We start from the raw sequence: 24141 nt of genomic DNA, 5'->3' as shown, positions 1-24141 counted from the left end.
AGCAGCACAAGCCGTCTCCTCAGCAGTGCCAGCTCTCAGGAACCAACCCCTGGTAATCATGTATCATAATTCTATGAATAGCATTTATTTTATAGCATAAGAAAAGATCTTGAAAAATAAGCTTCTGCTTAAACTGAAACTTAACAGTCAGAAATCCAAAGTTAGTGGATTTCGTCTATTTACAGGACCTTGAATGCATCACTGTTTTAGTTTTGCTTTTTAAGACTTTATCATTTTGGATCAATTTTAGGTTCGCAGCACCAAGAGGTGGGTACAGATTTCCCATGTAACCCTTCCCCACACACACTGAGCTGCCCCTCTCTTCACATTCCCCGTCAGGATGGAACCCCTGTTACAAGTGACCGAACCATAGTGATACATCATCCTCTCCCAAAATCCACAGTCACATTAATGATCACTCTCAGCGTGGAACCTTCTAGGAATTAGGACACATATGTCCCGACGGGAACCACTGCTGTGGTATCCTGCACTACAGTTTCCTTGCCTTAAAAATCCTGTGGGTTGTACCTAGAGCATCAGGTTTTCTTCATATGTCCGCAGCCTGTCTGGATGTACTGCGTCACTCTGGGAGTCAGCCAGGGGACTGGTAGTTGGGAGCAGAGCCAGAGACAGCTCTGGGGGTCTGACATTTTGTGTGACGTTGTCTCCTCCAATGGAGGCTCCACGGCCTGGTTTCTAAGCATAACTTCCCTGACTTTCTCACAACAACCCCCCACCAGCCCCATCTGTAAAGGTCCTCTCCTCTCCTTCCCGGAAGATCTTGTCACCACTGAGAAATTGTCGCGTTTCCAGGTCAGTTCAAAATCAATGGGCTCAGCCTCGAAGAGCATGCCTGAGAGGAGCAGGAAGATGGAGCCTTGTGGTCCTAGAAATCAGAGAACAGAAAAGGGAGACGCTGGTGGACAAAGCTAGGGTCCTCCGAGCCTGCATGAGGGTCTTTTCTATGCCCTGAAAATCCTGTTCATGCTTTCTCCCGGATTTCCTCATACATCAAAGAAGTATCACCCCCTCCCATATGCTGTCACCTCATGTGACCCCACTGGGAAGATATTCAGAGGTAACATTTGGGATCAGAAACAAGTCACATTATCCACTGTGAGTAAGCAGAGCCCAGAGAGAGGGATGCGTGCTGTCCTGAGGCCACACCCTCCCAGACTCAACCTCTCGAGGGGAGGCAAAGTCATCTGTGCAACATCTCTGTAAGAGACACTTGTTTCACTTGAAGGGATCATGTTTTCCCTGGAGGTTTTCACGTTTCTAATAAAAATCCCAAACCTCTCCCTCTACATGTAGCCATTTTCCGGGTTTTTTAAATGGCCATCCCCAGCCCAGAGCCCTTACGTGACTCCTCTGATCCTCTCCCAAGACCTGTGCAGAGAAGGGGGTCTGATGGCTGCACCTTCTTAACTGAAGTGGCCCCTGTGGCCATCGCGGCCTGTAGGCTTGTGCCCAACACCTGACGCTGCCCGGCCAGCTGGAGCCTGCAGCCTGCCCCATATGGGCAGCGTTAACTGGGTAAAACTCTTCCAGGGCCTGGAGGAATTCAGACCGCAGAGCTCCATAAATTAAAGACTGATAACCCTCATTCCGTTTGGGCCTTCTCCAGCACAGCACTCCGCTCTGCCCCACCTCCAGTTGGTTTGACTTGGTACATTTCCTAAAAACAAGGGCCAGGTGTCCAGCACTGCCAAGCTGAATGTCATTTCCATTTTGGATGGAAATTAGCAATTCAAATTTAATTCTACTTTAAATCTTTCTGAATCATGTGTAAAGATAACCTGATTTTCAGTAAAGCTAGATGATTCCTGCGGTAGTTCCCTGCTTGTAGTAGACATTCAATAAAGGGTGATTGATTTTTTTTAAATCATCAATTCTTTCTCCTAGGGATGGTCAGGTGATCAATATTAAGCCTAGCTGGGGAGCACACCAATTTCATTAGGCTGAGTAAAACATGACCTAGAAGATTCGAGTGAAGAAGTCAATTAACACAGGACCTGAAGACACTCACTCACGGTTTTGGTGTCCGAAGCCTCTGTGCATTTAGTAATCGCACGCACAGATGACACCTCCAACATCACCCTCTAAATTCCATAAAGCTAGGGCTTCTGTGAGGTTGCTTAGCCATGACCATCTTTAATTCAGAAGCAGAACCTCAGAATCCCCTATCTCTAGGAAGTCTTGAATCTAAATGAGCTACAATACCAAACCGTATATTGACCATTCTTGTTCCAAGAACTCCAAATCAATAAACTCTCCAAATCTAATAGTTTTAGTAATAGAACTGTTCAATCATTCACTCACAGAAATAAGGATGCATGGGATTACCATCTAAAGTGGATTAGAGGATAATTAAATCAACACAGTTCATCTTCCTGAGGACTGACTAAAAAAGATGAGAGAAAGAAATAAAAGGTTAAAGATAAACTCCAAATTTGCTTAGTGACACATTCTGTCTTTTTGTAGAATTCCGTGTATAGCAGTAGCAGCACTCCATGGTGACTCTCCACCCTTTCTCCTCCTCCTGGCTGCCATGACACTGACTCTGCCACACCCTGCAAGTGTGTGCAGGCATCTCAGCCTTGCCTCCTGGCCGCCATGCTGCATGCACCCAGGCTGGCCCAGACAGCTCGTGGCAGCTCTGAGAAGCACACCCTGGGGGTGCACAGCACGCAACACAGTATTTTACTCTGGAGGTCAAAAGGAATACAACCACCCTAAACCCAAGTTTTCTTTAGTTCTATTTAGAGATGTCCAAGAATATCATGACCTACCCCATATTTATTTAGAAAACAAATGAGTTTCCCAAGACTTCTTCATGAATTAAAACATTTCTGTTATAGTGGTGTGCAAGGTAGAAAACATCCATGGGTTTCACTCACATTCCCAGCCTCTTGAGGTTAAGAATATTTAACAATTGGGCTGGGGATGTGGCTCAAGGGGTAGCGCGCTCGCCTGGCATGCGTGCGGCCCGGGTTTGATCTTCAGCACCACATACAAACAAAGATGTTGTGTCCGCTGAAAAACTAAAAAATAAATATTAAAAAAATTCTCTCTCTCTCCCTCTCTCTCTCTCTCTCTCTCTCTCTCTCTCTCTCTCTAAAAAAAAAAGAATATTTAACAACATTTTTTTTATTAATTACTGCCTGCCAGTAAAAATGTATTTTAACAAAGCAACCCATAGTCCATTTTTTTATACTAGGGATTGAACCCAAGGGCACTTAACCATTGAGCCACATTCCTAGCCCTTTCTTTATTTTTTTATTTAGAGACAGGGTCTCAATAAGTTGCTAATTGCCTTGCTAAGTGGCTGAGGCTGGCTTCCAACTCATGTTTCTCCTGCCTCAGCTTCTCAAGCCACTGAGATCACAGGCAAGTGTCACTGAGCCCAGCCACATTACAATTCTTTTACTCTGAAAATAAGATTATTAAGGATTAAATAAGGGGTCGTAGATACTGGTGAAATACAGATAGATAAATTTAAAGCAATATTTGCAATACAAGAATTTTCTACCAAAAAACTCATTTAATATTTAGAAGTTAGCATAAATATGTTGGCTTAATCTATTACTTAAAAACACTTGGTGGTTTAATGTAGATATCTTCTTGTTATTTTCCCCATGAAAATAGGTTATAATCCAGCTCCCATTTCCCATGCAATTTGTTTATTTTAAAGGAAGAAATTGAAATTGGAGACAATTAATTCTTTAATCTTGGCCCCTAGGAGTAATGGAGTGCCTTGTTAATATCAAATGCTTTCTCACTAAAAATTTATTAAAATAAGCAAATTTCTATATGATATGCAAGTAGCTTGGGAGTGATCCCTCCTTCCAAATGACAAGGGAAACTCTGAAAAAAAACTGAAAAATTAACACTTCAGATGTATAGAGAAGGTAGGTCACAGGGCAACCTTGGCCCCAAATACAAGGGAATAACAGGTCGTGGCAGAGAATCAAAACGTGCTGGATACCAGGGACTCAGGAGGCTGAGTCAGGGGGAGTGCAAATTCAAAAGTAGCCTCAGCAACTTAGAGGAGCCTTGTCTTAAATATAAAAAATGGAAAGAGCTGGAGATGTGGCTGAGTGATAAAGCACCCCTGAGTTAATCTCTGGTGAGACAGAAAAAAGAACTTAACTAAGGAGAAACCTGCCCAGAACTAGAATCAGGGTAGAGAAAACGGAATAATAATTAACACAGTGCTGAAGGTTCATTGTGGATGAGTGTGAAAGTTAAAAACCCAGGGGAAAATCAATAAGGACACTGCTTAAGAACACCATCAGTTAAATGGGTATATTGACATATATCTTGTTTGAGGTTTTGTTGCTGTGACCAAAATACCTGAAAAGAATTCGTTAGAAGAGAAAAAGGTGATTTTGGCTCATGGTTTCACAGGTTCATTCTGTGGTGGGCCAACTTCATTAGTCTGCACCCAACATGAGGAAGAACATCGTGGGGAAGGGCATGACTGAGGGAAGCTACAGCCACACCCCACCTGACTGCAGTTACCACTAGGTCATCCAAACAGGGACGGGCTGAAGAGTTTATAGGGCTCATAATCCAATCATTTCACCTCTGAAATTTCTACATCACTACTGGAGTTTTTCCAAACCATACCAACATATACAGGCTACATCATCTAACTGTAGCAGAATATACATTATTCTCAAGTTCACATAGAACACAGAATACATGCAGGGCAATGAAACAAAATTCAACAAATTTGAAAGAATAGAAATTGTACAATATTTTCTCTCAGACCACAGTCGTCAGGAGGTAGTTGGAAAAATCCCAAATACATGGAGATTCAACAACCTACTTGAAAATGGCACATAGGACAGGTAGGAAATATTAAGAAAAATTAAATTGTTTTTAATTAAATGAAAATGGGAACACCACAAAATCTATGGTATAGAGCAAAAGCAGTGCTTTGGGGAAATTTATAGTATTGAATGCACATTCGGAAAAGAAGGAAGATCTAAAACTAATAATCAAAGCTATTGCCTTAGAGAACTAGGAAAAGAAGAGCTAATTAAATCCAAAGTACACAGAATGGAGTAAGTATTAGAGCAGAAATCAATGAAATAAGGGAAAAAAGCAAATCAATAGAGAAAATCAACAAAACTGAGAGCAGGTTTTTGGAAAAAAATATTAAAACCAATAAGACATTAGACAGGCAGTTAAGGTAAAAAATAGAGAAGACAAGAAATAATAATACCAGAAACTTGAGGCCATCACTACAGATCCTGTGGGCATTTAAAAAAATAATGAAAGAATATTATACACAACTGTATAGGTTGGAGTATAGTTTAGGGTAGAGCATTTGCCTAGCAAAGGTAACTTGAGTTTAATTCTCTGCACTGAAAACAAGTTAATTTCACACACACACACACACACACACACACACAAGCATGCACACACACACAATATGTTGATAAACTTGATGAAATAGATTAATTTCTGGAAAAGTTTATCTTCTAAAACTCGCATAAAACCAAGTTGACAATTTGAATAAGGACATAGTTATTTTTAAAAATTGAGCCAATAGGCATTTACCTTATAATAGAGAAAACACTAAGCCTAAATGAGTTCACTTATGATTTCTACTAGACATTTAAAGAACAAATTATGCCAACTCTCGACTACCTCTTTTGGAATACAGAAGCAAAAGGAATATATCCTAAGTAAATTTGTAAGACTATAATTTCCCTGAGAACCTATTTTGAAATAAAATTTTTTTGAAGGGCCAAGGACTTAGCCCAGTGGAAAGTGTCTCCAAGTTCAATTCCCAGGATGCCACCTGAAAAAGGAGAAGAATCAATAGATGCAGAAAAATTATTTGACAAAGTCCAACACCTATTCATGATACTAATATCTCAAAAAATTAGGAATATACCAGACCTTCCTTTTTTAATATTTATTTTTTAGTTGTAGTTGGACACAATACTTTTATTTCACTTATTTATTTTTATGTGGTGCTGAGGATGGAACCGAGGGCTCCACACATGTGAGGCGAGTGCTCTACCACTGAGCCACCACCCCAGCCGGACGGTTCTTGAATTGATACATAATATCTACAAAAATCCTATAGCTAATATGTACTTAATAATGAGAAACTAGAAACTTTTCCACCAAAATCTGAAACAAGAAGAATACCCCCACTCATCACTTTTTTCCCATATTGTTCGGGAAGTTTTAGCAAAGATACTAAGAAAAGTACATACAATGCATAAAATTTGGGGGAAAGGGGGAAATTGCCTTTGTTAAACCCTCAATAAACTAGAGATAGAAAGGCTGTACCTCAATATGATAAAAACTGTAAGAGACAAACCCAAAGTCAGCATCATACCAAATGGAGGAAACTGAAAGCTTTTTATCTAAAATCAGGAATAAGACAAGGAAATCTACTCTCACCAGACATTCAATCTAGTTCTTGAAATTTTAGTCAGAGCAAACAGACAAGAGAAAGAAATAAAATGATTACAAATAGGAAAGGAAGAATACAAATTGTGCCTCTTTGTAGATGATATGATCCTATACTTAGGATCCCCTGAAGGCTCCACCAGAGCACTTCTAAATCTGACAGATTCAGCAGAGTAGCAGGATACATAGTCAAAACACAAAAGTCAACAGCGTTTCTATACACCAACAATGAACTCCCTGGGAGAGAAATTAGGAAAACAATTCCATTCACAATAGCTTCAACAATTACATAAAACCCCTAGGAATAAATCTAACCAAAGAAGTGAAAGACCTCCTTAAGGAAAATTGCAGAACGTCCACACACACAAAGAGAAATTGAAGAAGACACTAGAAGATAGACCATGTTTATGGATAAGCAGGAAGATTATCATTGAATGCTCATATTACCAAAAGCAATCAATGAAATTCTCATAAAAATACCAACAGCATTCTCTATAGAACTAGGGGAAAAATCCTAAATTCATATTAAAGAACAAAAGACCCAGAATAACCAAAGAAATCCTAGACAAAAAGCATAGAGTTGAAGGCATTACAATACTAATTTTAAGTTATACCACAGACTCAGAGTAATAAAACAGGATGGAAGCTCCAGGGGAGAGGAACAAGGGATAAGAGTTTCTCCCAGGTAGCAGCATTAGAGCTAAACCAAAGAACTCACCCCTCTGCCAGCTATCGCTTCTCAGGAACACCTGGCAGCACTAGTTATCACATGGTATGGATCAATGAATGAGTCGTGCTTGCCTCTGTGTGTTTTTTTCTTTCATTAATTTCTGTCCTCAAGATTATGTTGTGGTTACTCTGTTTCTGTCTCCCATCACTGCTGCAGGGTGGGAGACACAGGTGTCCATGGGGTCATAGTTTTCTTAGACTTTGAGAAACCCATTTGACTTTTGGTTATAGCAATGATCATCTGCCAGAGGTTCTGATCATTGGGCTACAAGTACTGGCTGGGTTGGACATTGGATTTTCTCCTTTCAGGGTGGTTTAAAATATTCTGCTTGGAAAGAAGAGTGAAGATTGCCGCAGTCTAGCTAGGCACAAAATCACGAGCCACTCAAGCAGGAACAAACTTTATTTTTTGAAACTGCCGCCAATGCCCTGTACGCCCCCGGGAAGGAAGAATGCTGATCGACCCACATGGTCGGATCCTAAGAGAGAGTTTCTCCTCCGGAAATCCCTCCTACTGCACTTCCCCAACCAATGGGAACTCTCCAGGAGTCCTGTAGCAGGCCGAGGTGGACAGCAGGAGTCCAATATCCATATGAATGTAAATCTTAACATAATCATATCATCTCAATGGCTAGCTGGCGTCACCTTTCAACCAAAAATGCCATGCATCATATTACTTGGCTGTGGCTCTTAGCATCGTGGTTTTAATAGTTTAATTTAAATTGGGTAAATAGTTGTTGAGAATTGTTTTAATATGTGTACAAATTAGCAGGTTAACAGATCTGTTTGTTTACTTTCACCTTTCCTTTTCATTATATTTTATAATTCTGTTCAGGATAATGTAAATTGTTCAAAAAATTGTTTTCTTAGTACCTGTTGGAATGTTACATAATTTTTTTTTAGCATCATTGTCAGAATTCCTATCTTCATCCCAGTGCCGGTGAAGATAAGATGAAACCAAACTACAGTTTCTTCAATAGTTATCACAACAAACTGTATAAACTGATGCGTCAATGAATAATAACTCAACAAGTAATGCTCAATCACTGAGTCAACTTATTTTGGGAGGAAATGGACATATTGATAGATTCCTCCACTTTGAACTGCTTACAAAACTTGCCTGGACTATGTATCACTTGTATGCATTGTGCTCTATCTGTTGATGCAGGGAATTATGGTAGTGCTGGCGTATCTTTGCTGATAGTGTCACTAGTGTTGCAATTTTTCCTAAAGAGCCGTCAATTGAATTGGTGTCGTGGCATTTCTGTATCCTCCTCCCTTCTACTAGTGATGGTCTAATTTTGGGGGCCAACAGAGGTGAGGCAAAGAACCTCACCCCCCTACTGGTGCATAGGTCTATCCACAAGTATGGCTATATGCTGCACCGGTAGTCAGTGACGGGTATGATCCAATTGCAGTGGTATCAACCTAAGACAGGAGGCTGACACCTAGAAGTCAGTTTTCCGATGACGGGTAAGAATCATATGTTGAATTAGACAAACCTAACAGGCATGGTCCCTAGCCACATTGCTTGTTGCTTAATTAAACAGAAGGGGGGAGATGCTAAGAGCCACAGCCAAGTAATATGATGCATGGCATTTTTGGTTGAAAGATGATGCCAGCTAGCCATTGAGATGATATGATTATGTTAAGATTTACATTCATATGGATATTGGACTCCTGCTGTCCACCTTGGCCTGCTTCGGGACTCCTGGAGAGTTCCCATTGGTTGGGGAAGTGCTGTAGGAGGGATTTCCGGAGGAGGAACTTCCTCTTGGGATCCGGGAGAACGCTGCATGGGTCGATCAGCATTCTTCCCGGGGGCTTATGGGGCATTGGTGGCAGTTTCAAAAAATAAAGTTTGTTCCTGCTTGAGTGGCTCGTGATTTTGTGCCCAGCCAGACTGCAGCAGAAGATATCTTGTGCTAACAATATGAATACCAAAGTTCATACACCCCTTTCCCTGATACAGAGTCACTACTGAAAAATGATGGCTATAACAGATGACATTCCCCAGCCCCTCTCTTTTATATTAAAGGAGGACCATGTGCATAGTTCTTTCAAAATGAACATGAACAGCAATGTATTTATCACTGACAAATAAAGGCAGGAAAAACTGAGATGCAAGTTAAACTGAGATGCAACTTCCTCATTCTGTTTCTCCTCCAGCCAGTAGCAAGGCCCTAGGTGGTAGTAGAGATACAAGATCTTCAGGAGCCTTGGATTGTATTCATTGACCTGTTATTTTATAGGAGCAAGCAGAAAATTCTTGTTGTGTCATACACTGAAATATTGGGAGTCATTTGTTGTAACAGCTTGTGTTATTCTAACACAAAATTTTAAGCTCTCTCCTAATGATAGCTCCTAGGCTCTTTTCTTTAAAAATTATTCTTACCTCCCCCAAGGTTATAAAGGTAAGGATAGAGAATAACACCCCCAACTCATGTCTTCCAATGTGCGCATATGTGTGTGTGCGCACTCACATACACACATGCATTTGCCTATAAAGGCTCTCAAGTGACTATAAGCAGAAGATGAGGTCCATGCTGACCACCTCTGCCTAAATTGATATGCATTACACAGCATTCTTTGATTATTGATGGTGATGATGGTGATGATGGTGATGAAGATAACATTTTTAAGAGTGAAAATGCTTGATTTCCCATTAAACCATGTCTTAGTTAACTCAAGCTGCTATAACAAAATGCCATAAACATCATATATTTCTTACAGTTCTGGAGGCTGGAAGTCTATTGTCAGTGCCAGTGTGGTTGGGTTCTGGTGACTTCTGCTATGCCTTCACATGATGGAAAGAGGATGGGTGAGCTCTCTGGGTCCTTTGATCAGGACACTAATCCCATATATGAGAATCCTCATGACTGATCACTTCCCAAAGTTTCAGGCTCCTAACACCATCTCTCTGGGGGACAGGATTCCCACATATGAACCTTGGCAGGACCAGATTGTTATTCAGACCATGACAATGGAGATGATGATGTGTATTTGTTTTATACTGATGATGCCTGATGTCTGACTCAATCATAATGTAGAATTATTAGGATTTGATATTTTTCTGTAAATTGCTCTATAAGGAGGTACACAAAAATCTGAGAACTGGAGTTCAGCGAGTGTAGACGAGCAGGAGTCAGACACCTTAATAAAAGTTTCAGATTTTATATCCAGCAGTTTGCACCTAAGTATTTAAGATCTCTCCACCTAACCATCTTCTTCAGAGAGCTTCCCTGACCCCCGGCCAGGTGGAGACTCTGTCCTGAACTGCGTACAGTCTCCACCACACTCTGGCCCTCTGTCTTCTCCAGCAGGAAGCAAACCTCCTGTGTGCAGGGCTTCCATCTCATCCAGCAAATACTCATTCTTTTTAGCAAGTAGGTAATCAGGTCTGCAGTAGGCATTCAGTCAGGAGTTGCTGAATGAATAAACAGTGGAGTGTTTATGACTTCGTTCCAAAGTGGAAATAATCCCATCAACCTTAAAGCTAGAAATTTATGCTTGATCTTATATAGAGTGGCACTGTAATCACTCTGTGCATCTTTGAGCTTTTCCAATTATTTCCTCTCAAATAGGTGCACTTACATTCAGTGAGTGCCTGATTTTCTTGCTAGAATAAGTAGGTAGGTGCTAACTAGCTTCGCTCAAGCCTAGAGGGCATAGTGGGTATTCATGGCAAAAAAGACATCTCTTCAAAGATCCCACAATTGGAAAAGCCATTATGCTGCACACAAACTGATAATCAGTTATTTTTGCCCTTGTGAAACCCTGCATGCCTGCCCTCATGAGGTTGAATTATCACCAAAGCAGCCTCCTCCTGCCAAAACACTTTGACATCCAAACCTCTCTTTTGGAATAAGGAAAAGGAGTCTGATTACTATGATGCCGTTGAACTTGAGACGAACACCTTATCCTAAACATCATGTATTTTTCACATCTATTTTTCTGAGTCCAAGGTAAATACTTAGTAAATAGTGGGCTATTTAAGCTCTTCAAGGAGAATAAGTCTTCAACACTGGTGAGAGAAATAAGGAAAGACAGAAGAGGCCTCTTACTCATATGCATTTGGTTGAATATTAAACCTGAATTCCTGATGGAAGATAAATTTTATAATATCTGGTTCTTACTAATAAAACAAGTAAGAGAAGCCACCAAGAATATCAGGCGCAGGAGTTTCTCCACTGAAAGAAACTCTCTAGGCCTAGCATCCTTTCCAGCCTGTGGGCAGGTGGCCCCACCCCGCCCCTGACCTCAGCGGCAGCAAATCCTACAGGGAATCTCACCCATCTAATTTGAGCACAGATTCCACTGCCCAGAGCCCCTGCTTAATTTCAGTATAGCAGCAGCAGTATTGATTTCAAAAGAAAGTCTTTAATATTAGAAGACTGTAACAGTTTTTTATCTGCTTATTCAGAAGTGACCACGTTTGGGCAAAATGATTTATTATGACCAAATATCTGAGAGATTGATATATAAACCAGTATCCCAGAGTACCAGTTGATAATATTAGCTGTAGCTGAAGAAAGAGTGATTATCTGCTACAAGATCAATAAAACACTATCTTAGAATTCAGACCCTTCAAAATTGTATTTTGGGGATATTTTTAATTTCAGCAAGTCATCTCTTATGATATGTTCTTAGGTAATTTCCCTGAGAACTGAAGGCACTGAAATTACCTGGCATATTTCTGTGATATGAAGCTACTATTACTGACAAGTTCAAAGTCATTCCTAATTAACTACAGGGTTTACAAACTCCATAAGTTATCGGACCCATTAGTTGAAATTGCCGGCTAATTCAGCCTACAGAGCAAAAACAAATAAAACTCAGTTTGTAGTTGATATGTTTTAAAAAATGTTCTGGTCAATATAAATGTTTCTCAATGGGGGAAAATATATCCTTTTTCTGATTGATGAAGTTATTTTTATAACAATTGTCTATTTTTTAATGAGTGATGCACACATAGATCACATTTTCTCTTTAACCAAATGCATACAGTTCTTCTGGTCGTGTCCCAAAGATAAAGAAATGGCTCAAGAAAATGGTACAAATTTATTGGAGAAGCTGCAAGTCATCTATCTGCTTCAGACGCCATGATCAATTACAAGTGCAAGGCTGATGAGCAGATCCCCTGACCTCAGCACACGCCATCTGCCTCACGAGCTGAAACTGGGTTTTGCTTAACTCTGAGCATGTAAGAATTGATTTTTCTTCATGAGTTCATTCCCACTGTGAAATCTGAACTTTCATTTTCAATGCAGAACAAATTAGGATGTTACAAGCACCAAGAAGATTTGATATATCTGAAAGCATAAAATCAGATTATTTTAAAGGTGTTTCAGTGACTATCTAAAAAGTTTATATCTGAGTATTTCTCCTTGCACATGTCAGAGAGATAGTATGTTGAATTATTTGGAGATTTTTCAAAAGATGAAAGGCTTGAACAGCAATAGAATAAAAGTATTGGTAAGACATATTTATTAAAATTCCTGTTATCTTTATATATGCCTTGATGTGGGCAAGGCCTTTATATGGAATATTTTAGAGTGGAATAGATAATGTTAGATAACAGTAGGATTAAATGGTACATCATGCCATTGCTCTTACTTTTCACAGGAGGAAACTGGGGCTTAGGATGGATCTGTAACTTGCTCCATTCATGAAACCTTCAGCAGGAGGCAGGGTCGGAGCTGGCTCCAGCCCCTGGTGGGTGAGCCAGAGTACACAGCACTTAGTAGCTCCACCTTTCCATCCCTTTTCAAAATGCATTTCAAAAATGAACTTTACAAAATTGATCACACTGAGTGAGGAATAAATTACTGTGAGTGGTGGGACGAACTCTCAGGTGTCCTGGGTAACCCAAAACCTCGACAGAGTGGGAGGTGCTGACTGCCTACGGCGGGCGCCAGTCCTTTGGGTGGATATCTATTCCGGGTGACCAAGCTTGTGACCTCCACGAATCTTTATGCATGTTACTTCACCTCCACTGGGAAATGTTGGGACAATTTCACATCTTGTCCATACAGTATATTCAAAAGCAATTATGGATCAAGAAATAAACCTCATTGATGGACAAATGATTTTGACAACACTTAACATAAATTGAACCATAGACTGAAACTATAAAATGTATAGGAAAAACCATAGAACCATAGAATAAAATCTATGAGTGCATGAAAATTTTTCAGCTATGACACCAGTAAACACACACACACACACACAAAAAAAAATTATACAACAAAACTGGATTTAATTCAAACATAAAACTTCTGTTCTTCAAAGACAGTGTTAAGAAAATGAAAATTCAGCCACAAACATGAAATGTTTGCAAATACATCTATCTGACAAGAATAACACTATCCAGAATACATACATATAGAATTCTTATTACATAATAACAAGATAAAAACTCATTGAAAATTGGCAAAACGTGTGAAGCATGTAACAAAAGAACATATATAAAATGATCCAAACATCTGGAAAAATGCTTGACATGTTTGCTCAAGGAAAAGCAAATTAGAACCTCAGGGAGGTAGCATAGCACACAGCCTAGAATGTCCAAAATCAAGGAGGCAGGACAGCCCAGCATTGGTGGTTGGTGAGGAGTCAGAGCAACTGGATCTCTGAGCGGGCGTGGGAGTGTGATGGTTCAAACAATCCAGAAAGCAATTGACAGTTCCCTATAGAGTCAAACGTTCCCATGCCCCGAACCAACTGCTCCATTCTTAGCTAGTTAGCCAAGAGGAATAAACCAAATGTCCTTATGAAGACTTTTTAAATAAGTGTTCATAGCAGATCTATTCACATATCCAAAACAACAACACAAATGTCTGCAGGAGAATGTGAACAGTTTATGGTGTATCTATATATGTAATAGGTCTCAGCAGTAGGAAATCAGCACTCGATGTCATGGATCAGCATCAAACATTATGCTCAGTGAAAGTCAAACATAAAATGACATATGTTGTGATTCTATTTGTATGAAATTGCAGAACAGCACAAAACTAAGTTAGAACAGAGACAGAATGCATACTGGAAGTTGCCGGTTATCAGGGCTAAAAAGATTGACTGCTAAGAGTCACATGCAAAATTCTGGGATGGAAATATTCTGAGACTTGATTGTGCTGGTGGTTATCTTGATGTATGTTTTCAAAGTTCATCAAAATATGCAGTTAAAATGGATGCAGTTCATTAAATATTAATTATAACCACAATAAATTTATAAGAAAGACTCCACTGTTATCATGACGTATAGGAACACATTTCTTTTGGAACTTTGGAGACACAGACCCTGCTGGTTGAAATGCAAACTGGTTCGTGCAATATTAGCAAAATCCATTAGCATTTATCATCTAATTTAGCCATCCTGATTCTAGTATTCATCCTGAAGATACACCTCAACATAGATATGCACAAAGTTATTAGAAACCATCAAATCCCATACACAGGAGTTGAAAAAAGGACTGCATACTAAATAGGGTATACCACCAGCTTTACAAAGGAATGAGGACCATGTCTATGAACTTTAATGAAGCAATTTCCAAGTATCTTTCTAAATGAAAATAAAAGTATAAACATCAATGGTTTGTGATATTTTATATTAGAAGGAGAACTAAGAAAATAAGTACATATCTCCTCACTCATGCATACAGAAACACAGGATATAAACATGAAGTAGGGTAAGAGAAATGTAAAATGGATGGTGGGCAACATCTGTCTTGTGTGCTAGTTTGTATAGTCTGATTTTTAGATTTATCAGATCCAAAAAATACACAATCAACTGAAACACCACCAGAAATAAATGTAATTACACTTAAGATGACAGATATAACCAAACTGAAAGTGGGGAAGGAGAGGACCCAAGAAGCGTGTAGACACTTCATTATATACTCCTGGGCAGAACCAACAGCAGCAACATGAAACAATGTTGAACTCTAATTACAAGGGACTTGTGTTCTCTCACAGTGGAGTAGGTTAGGGATCCTAACATTGCATTCTGTCAATTCTATGATTGGGCCAATAAGTAAATACCCAGCAGGGCTGGGAAGGTAGCTCAGTGGTAGAGCACAGGCTAGACATGTGCAGAGCCCTGGGTTCAGAATCCACCCCCAGGTCAGAGCCCTGGCTAGGGAAAGCCAGGATTTTCAATTCAGGTCTAGAGAAGGATGGGTGAAAATAAACCTTTTGGATTGGAATTGGAGAAATCAGTGTGAAGCCATGGTTTTATAGGTGGATATAAATGTAAATGTACCTGTCAATTGGCATTGATAGGTAGATGTGCATTGTGTATTTCCTGGCTCTGTCTGATGAAGGGAATTAAATGCAATTACATGCCATAGCAATGGGAATATTTAGTATTTCCAAATAGAAAACAGGCCCTCCTGGAGAAAATACTTCTAGGGCTGGTACTAGATGGCACAAAATAATACTAAAATATCTTGTTATGTCAACAATTAAGAGTGTTGAAGAAATTATGGGACATATCTAAAGGACACTGAAATTCATTTGAAAAGGCTCCCATTGACTGAGCACATAAAATAAATTCAGAATCCATAATTCCATATTGAAGTAAACAAACCAATAATAGAAATATAAAACTTCTTCTGTATGATACAATCCCAAAGGATGAGTTAAAAAGAAATCATTGCATTAGAAAAGCATCATTTAATAATCATCATTCAGTAGTGCATTCAGACAGCATTCATCAACAGACTCTAAAATTAGTAGAAGAAATAGTTGATCAGATGTGGAATATTAATCTAATCTTAAAGTATGCCTCCTCAAGACACTTATTAGTTACAAAAACAAAGCAAAAACTTTAAAGCAGGGAGACTAGAAGATGCAACCTCAACAAAATCATTAAAATTAACATCACTGAGAAGGAAAAAAAATTAATACCACGCACCCCCAGATATAGTATACTAATGACAAGGCCAATTCTGCCATCCCAGTTACCAAAGCATAACTTGATCTGTTAATTAGAAAACATTCAGCAATCCCAAGTTAAAAGCTAGTGCACACAGTAACTAGCCTGCACTCATTAAAAACATCAGAGACCATGAACAGTCCCAGATTAAAGAATAAAATGACATGAGAACTAACTGCAGGGAGTGATCTTGGTTTGGATCCTGACCAATTTTTTTTCTTTTGCTATAAAAAAAACATTATTGAGATACTTGATTAAATTTAAATAAAGGCTATAGATTAGCAAATAATATTAGAACAATTAATTGCACCACAGATACATAAGAAAATGTCCTCAATTTTACAAATACACACTGAACTATCACTTACAAGGGAGAACATGTATAAACTAGATTTTAAAAGGCTTAAACAAAATTATGTAACATATAAAATTAAGTTGTTATAGTATGTATTATATCTCTATAATAATTTTGGTAAGTGTTAACATTTGAGAACTCAGTGAGGTTCATGTGGAAATGAGCATATGTTATGGGTTATTTGTAACAATTCTTTGTATTAGACTGTAAGACTGAAATGGTTTAAAAAAACTTTTAAACTTTGAAATTAAACTAAGCAAATAACAGGGAAACTAATAAAATATAAAATGAAAATGTTGAAATAGACTGAAAACAAAACAAAAAAATAAATTAGAGGCAGGAAAACAAGGATTCAAAAGACGCTGAGTTATCAGAAACATGGATGCCAGAAGAAAATGGGCTCCCATTGTAAAGTGAGGGAAGGAGAAAAAAAGGTCAACCTCAATTCCAATTCAGTGAGAGCATATTTTAAAATTTGGAAGATAAAAAATAGGCATACACTACAAGGAATGGGAGTTCAAGTTGGAATAAAAAGTTATCAAAGAAAAGCTCAATTTACAGGATTAAATAAAGATCATCAAAAATATATATGTGCAAACATTGAATATCAAATATTTTTCTCTCATTTGTTTCCCTCTTACTCATGAAGTGATGGGAATCTACAAGGATACTCCAAGTTCATAGAGACTTTTCTGCTGAACTAAAACCAGCCAAAAGAGAGCACACCTTGCTCCCCACACAAATTAACTGCACCCACAACTTCAGCTATACTCTAATACAAAGACTAGCAGAGAAGAAAATCCAAACTAATGACCAGGCCCCCCTGTAGAAATGGCCAGGTGTAGGGCTTCCAGTCCCATTTAGGGGCATTCACTAGAAGAGCAAAACCAGAATGAACACAAAGGCTGTGGACACCACACCTACGAGGGTCTCCACCTGCATCCTCTAGGACACTCTGGCAAGATAAGGCTGTGCCCTGAAAGGACCCACAGGTGTGGTTGGAAGACAAGTCCATCTAAAGAGATGCATGAAATCCATGTCAGGAATAACAAATGTATGTAAAAAAAATGTAACCCGATGCCTTCTAAAAGTTCATAATTGACCACCAGGTGACTCCAATGATATTGAAGTGTATTAAATATCAGAAAAAGAATTCAAAAGAATGACTATTTAAAAAGTTAATGAATTCAAAGAGAAGACAGAAAAACAACTGAATGAAATAAAGAAGTCAATTTAGGGTATGAATGAGAAATTCAATAATGAGCTAGAGATACTGAAAAAGAACCAAACAGAAATCTTTGAAATCAAAGACACAATAAAATAAATAAAATGTTCAGTTGAAAGTCTGCAAACAGAGAAGATCATGCTAAAGACAGAATCTCAGGACTAGAAGGCACAAAGGCTGAACATTCAGACAGTATTAAAGAAAACAAAAGAAATAATCATGACCAGAATATACAAATAGTCTGAGACAACAGTAAGAGGCCAAAATTAAGAATCACTGGAATTGAGGAGGGTTGTGAGATGGAATGAATAATGTTTGCAGGAAAATAATAACAGAAAACTTTCCAAAATCTTGGGAATAAAATGAACATCCAGATATAGGAGGCATGCAGAACCCAAAACACACAAGATCATAGAGGAGCCTCTATACAACACAGATGAGCCTCTAAACAACACTTTACATTAAAATGCACACATATACAAGATTGGAAATTTAAAGACTCAAGAGAAAAATGTAAAGAAAATGACTTTGTCAATTAATTTAACAACATAGGAAAAACACAAAATTTTCTTGGAAAAGGTGACTTACCACAATTGACTGAAGGTGATAGTAGAAAATCTCAACAGATGATTATCTGTTTATTAAATTTCGAATCATTATCAAGAACCTTTCTCCAGTGAAGACTTCAGGTCTAGAGAGCTTTCCTGGTAAGTTAATTCAAACACTAAAAAATCAATGCTAACGTCCGGGACATCGGAGATGAAAGCCCATGCCCATTCATTTGATAAGGACAGCCCTAACTGAAACCAAGCAGATGCACACATCGAAGAAATGATATTTACAGGCCACTCTTCCTCAGGAAGCCTGTGTGGTGGCGCTCACCTGTAATCCCAGCCACTCAGGAGCGGAGGCAGGGGCATTGCAAGTTCCATGTTAGTGGCCCACCACTTGCTCTGCTCACTGCACTTGGCTTCCAGGGAGAGGCCCGCTGCTCTGGCAATAGACAGAGGCTGTGCTGCCCTTCACCCCTGAGCCAGACCCCACCCTCCAACCACCAGGAACGCACCGTGGGGGGAGCCGGTCCTCGAGCCTCTGCAGCTCCACCCCACAGGTCTCCAAGCTGCATGAAAGTCTCCCCATCTGGGCTTCTGCCTTCTGGTTGACCAGGACAGTGACATGGACAGGGGTAAAGACGTGTGTGCGTGAGCTTGACTACCACTCAAGTTGAAGCAGGGTCAAACAGTGTGTGCTTCCAGGCCCATGTCGCCGGTCATGACTGCATTCTTCAGAGGTGGGGCTGAGAAAGTGGACATGAGAACACAGGGATTCTCATGGATCTAAGGAAAGCACTATGGACTTGGAGGACCCCGGGAGACTAACGTGCCTCAATTTACAATTAGAACTGGTAGAACTTCCTGGGCTAGTTCATCTCAGTGTAGTGAGTTCACTGGGGATCAGAAAATGTACCCGTTCAATAACACTTAGATTTGACACAGCGGAAACAAAATGCACAGGCTCACAGCGGTAAGAAATTGGAATCTCTGGGAACTGAGAGTTTGCTTTGGCTTCATCAATGTGCTCTTTAATTTCTGCTTTTTGACCTGTTTTTCCCTTTCACCTGCCAAGTTGAAAAATGGAGCAATAAGTGCTCTTTCAGCCTTTTCAATAGTACAGATAAGTTGTGGGGGTAAATTTAATCAATATAAAATTATCCAAGTTTAGTCTTTCATAAGAAAACACCAGATATGAATAATTCTACATTTGTTTTGGATCACAGGAGGAATGAAGAAATCAAAGAATGAAAGTTTATCTTCAGGGGAATAATAATCAAATGTTCGGCAAAAGTGTTTGTAAGATATATTTCAAAACATGGGAAAGAAGATGCCCTCTCATTTTATGTATTTCCTTAAGTACCTTAATTATTCACCAAAAATAAGTAAAAGTAAGTGATGCTTGGTCATCTGTGCACCTCACAGGAGAGCAGTCACGCTGGCCACTCCATCGGAGCACCTGGAAGCTCGAGGATGAGAAAGGGCTCCCTCCTGACTTCTCCTCTGTGTCTACTCCTCTCCACCCCTGCTTCTCCCTAACACTCTGTTTTCCCAGCCTGTCTTGTAAACATTTAGAAGTCTCTGGTTCTACTCCCCAGATGGGAAGCAGATCTGAACCAGCTGATGACTCCCAGAGTGCTAGGTCTTCACGCCATGCTGGCCTCAATGGTCTGAAAAGAGTTAGGACATTTTGCTGAAGATCTCAAAATGCTTACTGCAGAGAATTGACAGGAAATTGTTGCAGTATCTATTTGACACATAGCATTTTGAAAAATCATTTTGCAACTCCACAAGGCAAGCCAGCTAAGCCTCAGCACAACAAGGGGCCGCTTTCCAAGCGTGGTCCCTGCTGAGACCCGAGCAGCCCGAGTGGGCCTGTCCTGGTGTAAAACAGCTTCCCCATGAAGGAGGCTCCAGGCAAGCACCCCCTCAAGGCAGCTGCAAGATGGCATCTGGAGCACCCCTGAGAGCAGGTCACCTCTACCTCTTCTCACATGCACACACACAAACGTACATACCTCCACATCTTGGAGTCTCAGGGATCCACATGTAGTACCCCTTTTCCTGCCTGCATCACAGAACTACTGGAGAACTACGGCCACAAAGAGCTCAAGGTCAGGACATCACTTTATTAGCAAAGCAGGTGGCAGAAGTGACTTGGTGTGCGGGCAAATGTGCTCACTCCACCAGGGGCCTAGGGCAACCACAAGCCTCCCAGCAGCTACAGGCACTGTCAGGGCAGAAAGCAATCCTGTCAGCAGAAAGGAGCCATCCCCTGGCTCCCACCTGGGGAGAGTAGTGAGAGGGGTGAAGACAGCAGGCGTCACCTGGGAACATGGAGTGAGGTGGAAGGAGACTCTCTCTCTCTCTCTCTCTCTCTCTCTCTCTCTCTCTCTCTCTCGTGCTCGCTCTCTCTGTAGCATGCACAACTGCACAGTGACACACACATGCTTGGGCAGGGACTGATACCAGCACACAGTAGGCATGTGTGAAATGCTCAAGTGCGCCCTATGGCTCAGCTCTTGCTACGCATCAGCAATGAAGTGATTATTTCGGGGAAGACTGGATCATTCATTTTTCTCCTCTGAATTTTTCCCTGTCTCTGTTGGAGTTAACGTTTGGATTTCACTTTGAATCTCTGAGACCTGAGGATTAAATTTATGTCCCAATGCATCTTAACCTTCACCCCAAGATTCTTAAAAAGAAAAAAAAACATAAAGTATAATTCACAAATAAAAGAAACACTCAAATAATTTTGCAACCTTCACATAAAGTTTCTAGACGTCATACCCTGCAAGAGGCAGAGTGGTTTTGGGCAGTGATTAAATTCAACCTTTTTATTTTACAGTGCAATGACCCCCATCATAGTAGTGAAGGGAATTGCCCATGGTCATACCTGGTCAGAATCAGGATTAGGATTTTTAACTCTGGGCTCGGGGCTTTTGCAGAACTCACCCATTGCCTCCTGTCGGTGGGAACACAGCCTGCTTCCTGGCTACATTATAACCAGCACCACAAAGAACCCAGCTCAGCAGCAGCTACCTCACTACAGCTACTGAAGGCCAACAGTACAGGACCTAAATAAAGTCTTAGGAAATAATGTTAACACCCAAGAAAACGGTCCCTCAGAGAGAGTCGGTCAGTGATCTAAAACTTCCCAAATCAACAAAGAGGCCGCCCGCTGCTCTGGCAATGTGAGAACAGAACTGCCGTGGGAAGCGGGTCTTCTCCCTCTTCTTCCCTGGGTTGCTGTGTGTGCTGCAGTCTTTGCATCTTCGAAGTCCTTCTTACCTTCTAGGATATTTGAGGAAATTGTTTTAATCCTTCCTTAAGACTGATCTTCTGTAATAACTGTTAGTTATTTAAATGCCAGAAAATCAAGATAATGTACTTTTCCCTTGAAAGAACAGAAAGGTCAAAAATATCATGAAGAAACTTAAAGACATGAACTTGGCTGTGTACCAATTGAGAGGGTCAATGAAAGAGTGTGTTGCCCATGAAGAACCTGAGGAGGAATAGGGTCTGCTGTTAAATATCACCATGCTCCCGTGATTCTCAACGTCAGTAATAACTGACTCCTGCCTGCTGTGGCATGTTAGGGTCTGTAAACAAGTCTGGATGGCGCCTGGCATTTTGCCAGAGGGAGTGGTTTGTGAAGTAAGGCCAGTGAGCCATTAAGTGTGGAGATTCCTTATTGGTTGACTGCTGTATCTAATTTATGTTAATTAAGATAAGCTGTGTGGAATGTATATATACCCCTCCTGTCCTACAATAAACGGCTCCCACTCCTGCTATATCAAAGTACACAAGTTGCTCATCACCACCCCCCCCCCGGTTATTTTGCTGCAGCGACCACTCCCTCCACCTCCCCAAGATACCCACACACCACTCGTCTATCCTGGAGACTCCTCACCTTTCAGTATCAGCTGAAGCTAGTGGTCAGTGCTTGTTTGTGGACTCCTGGGTTTGGGCATTTGGTGGGACAGGGTCAATCATCAGCCCTTTCTAGAAACTGATATAGATGCTCAGAGCAAAGAGTACCTCTTTCTTAGGTCCCCATGGTGTGGAAAGTGTGTGATTCCAGGGCTGCTTTGTCACCCTACAAAGAGGATTTTCCTGGAGAAGCTGCCATAAGCAGAAGTTGAGGCAGACAAGGATTCTTGGTAACACATTTGAAGTTACAAATGGGGCCATTTCTCAGACTGAGCAAAAAAAAAAAAAAAACACATTTTATGAATTAGTTTGGACTTTTCTGTCATTTGCAACTGATAAGCTATCATTATATCAATGCATCCAGAATCACAAAAAGTGAGAAGTGTTTATTGTTCCAACCATTAAATTTAGGATGGTTCATTGTTTAGCAAAAGCTAACTAATAGAGTTACCAAATTAAATAATTAGACTACATCCAGAAAACACAAAACACAAAGTCATGCCAGAAAATTACTATAGTTGAAGTAGCTAAATTGAGTAGATATTGTTATTTTGGACAGAAATAGACTCTAAATAGAAATTTATGTGTTATGCCTAAAAGCTATACGTTAACAAATACTATCAATCACCTAGTTCACAGTCCAGTGCATAAATTATATTTATATAATCCATTTGTAGAAAACTCTTCAAAGTCATACAATATTTGCGATCCTCATCCATTTCAAGACATCTCTTGTACTCAGAGCGAGCCTTACAGCATGAAGAAGAGGACCAGAAGGAAAACAGGAAGCCATGAGTCTGCAGGACAATTCCTAGCAAGTTCGGAAGCAAAAGAGAAGATCTACAGCAGGCATGCTTTAGTTTCTCTGCGTCAGAAGGACAGTAGGAAGTGAGTGCTGTTCTCCTTTGGCAGCAGCTTCAGAACAAAGCAAAGCAGAACCCAAGAGTGAGTGGCGGATTGGAGAAAAGCCAGGCTGAATGACAGCTCTCTCTGGAGTCAGTGGGAAGGACCACGTGGTGGCGGAAGGTAAGGCCAGACCAGCAGGGCCCACCCATCTCACCGTTCCTCCTGGAAGATGAGGATCAGGGCACAGGCCACACAACAGCATGGCCATTCAGTCATGTTGTCCTCCTCTGAGGCCATCAGAAAGGACAGTGGCTCTTCCCCTTTCAAGAGTCCTGTGGCCTAGCATCAAGCTAAATACTGCTCAACCTTGCCTGCTACAGGGGGAGACAGTGCAAACCACAGGAAGAGCCAGGGGCAGAAGTCCTGAAAGGGGAGCAGTGACGCCCAGGTGCGGGACGCAGGAGGATCTCCCTGGGGAGTGTGTTCCCAGGGAAGACGAGCTAGGGCCACATAGGCCTGTGGCTTCGAGTGGAAAGACTTATTAGACTCCCCAGGCAACGAGACGCTTTGAAATGCTGCAGAGAGCGTTGCCTGGAGCCTCCTTCAGGCGGGATCACTGCAGCACTACAGCCGCTGCAGCTCCATCCCAGGGAGTCCAATGTGCCGATGGGTCAGTGCTTTATGTTGCCTGGACACAGTTTCCTGCAGCCAGAGTTTAATAAGGTAGCCTTTTAAAAGAACCATTGTTTAACTCAATAAACAAAGTTTTTGTCCAATACTCCTCAAAGGCAGGCACTGTGCTGGGTCCAGAGCATTCAGTGATGAGCAAGAATGGTTAGGTCTCTGACCCTTTGTAGCCTACTCTCTGGAGAGAGGCAGGTAATGTCAATCACAAAAGTAGATGCATGATTAGTACAATTGTAGTGCAGTCAGCCCTCAGAATCCGTGGGATGCTCAAGTGCTTGATATAAAATGGCACAGTACTTTCCTGTGACCTATCCACAGTCTCCCTTAAACTTTGGTCATCTCTAGATTTCTTGCCATACCTCATACAATGCAAATGAGGTAAAACATTTGTTCTAGTGCATTGTGTGGGAAATGATGACAAGAAAAAAGGCTGTCCACAGCC

Source organism: Urocitellus parryii, chromosome 8 (assembly GCF_045843805.1).
Source record: "Urocitellus parryii isolate mUroPar1 chromosome 8, mUroPar1.hap1, whole genome shotgun sequence".
NCBI lineage: Eukaryota > Metazoa > Chordata > Mammalia > Rodentia > Sciuridae > Urocitellus > Urocitellus parryii.
This window is presented reverse-complemented; position numbering follows the sequence as displayed.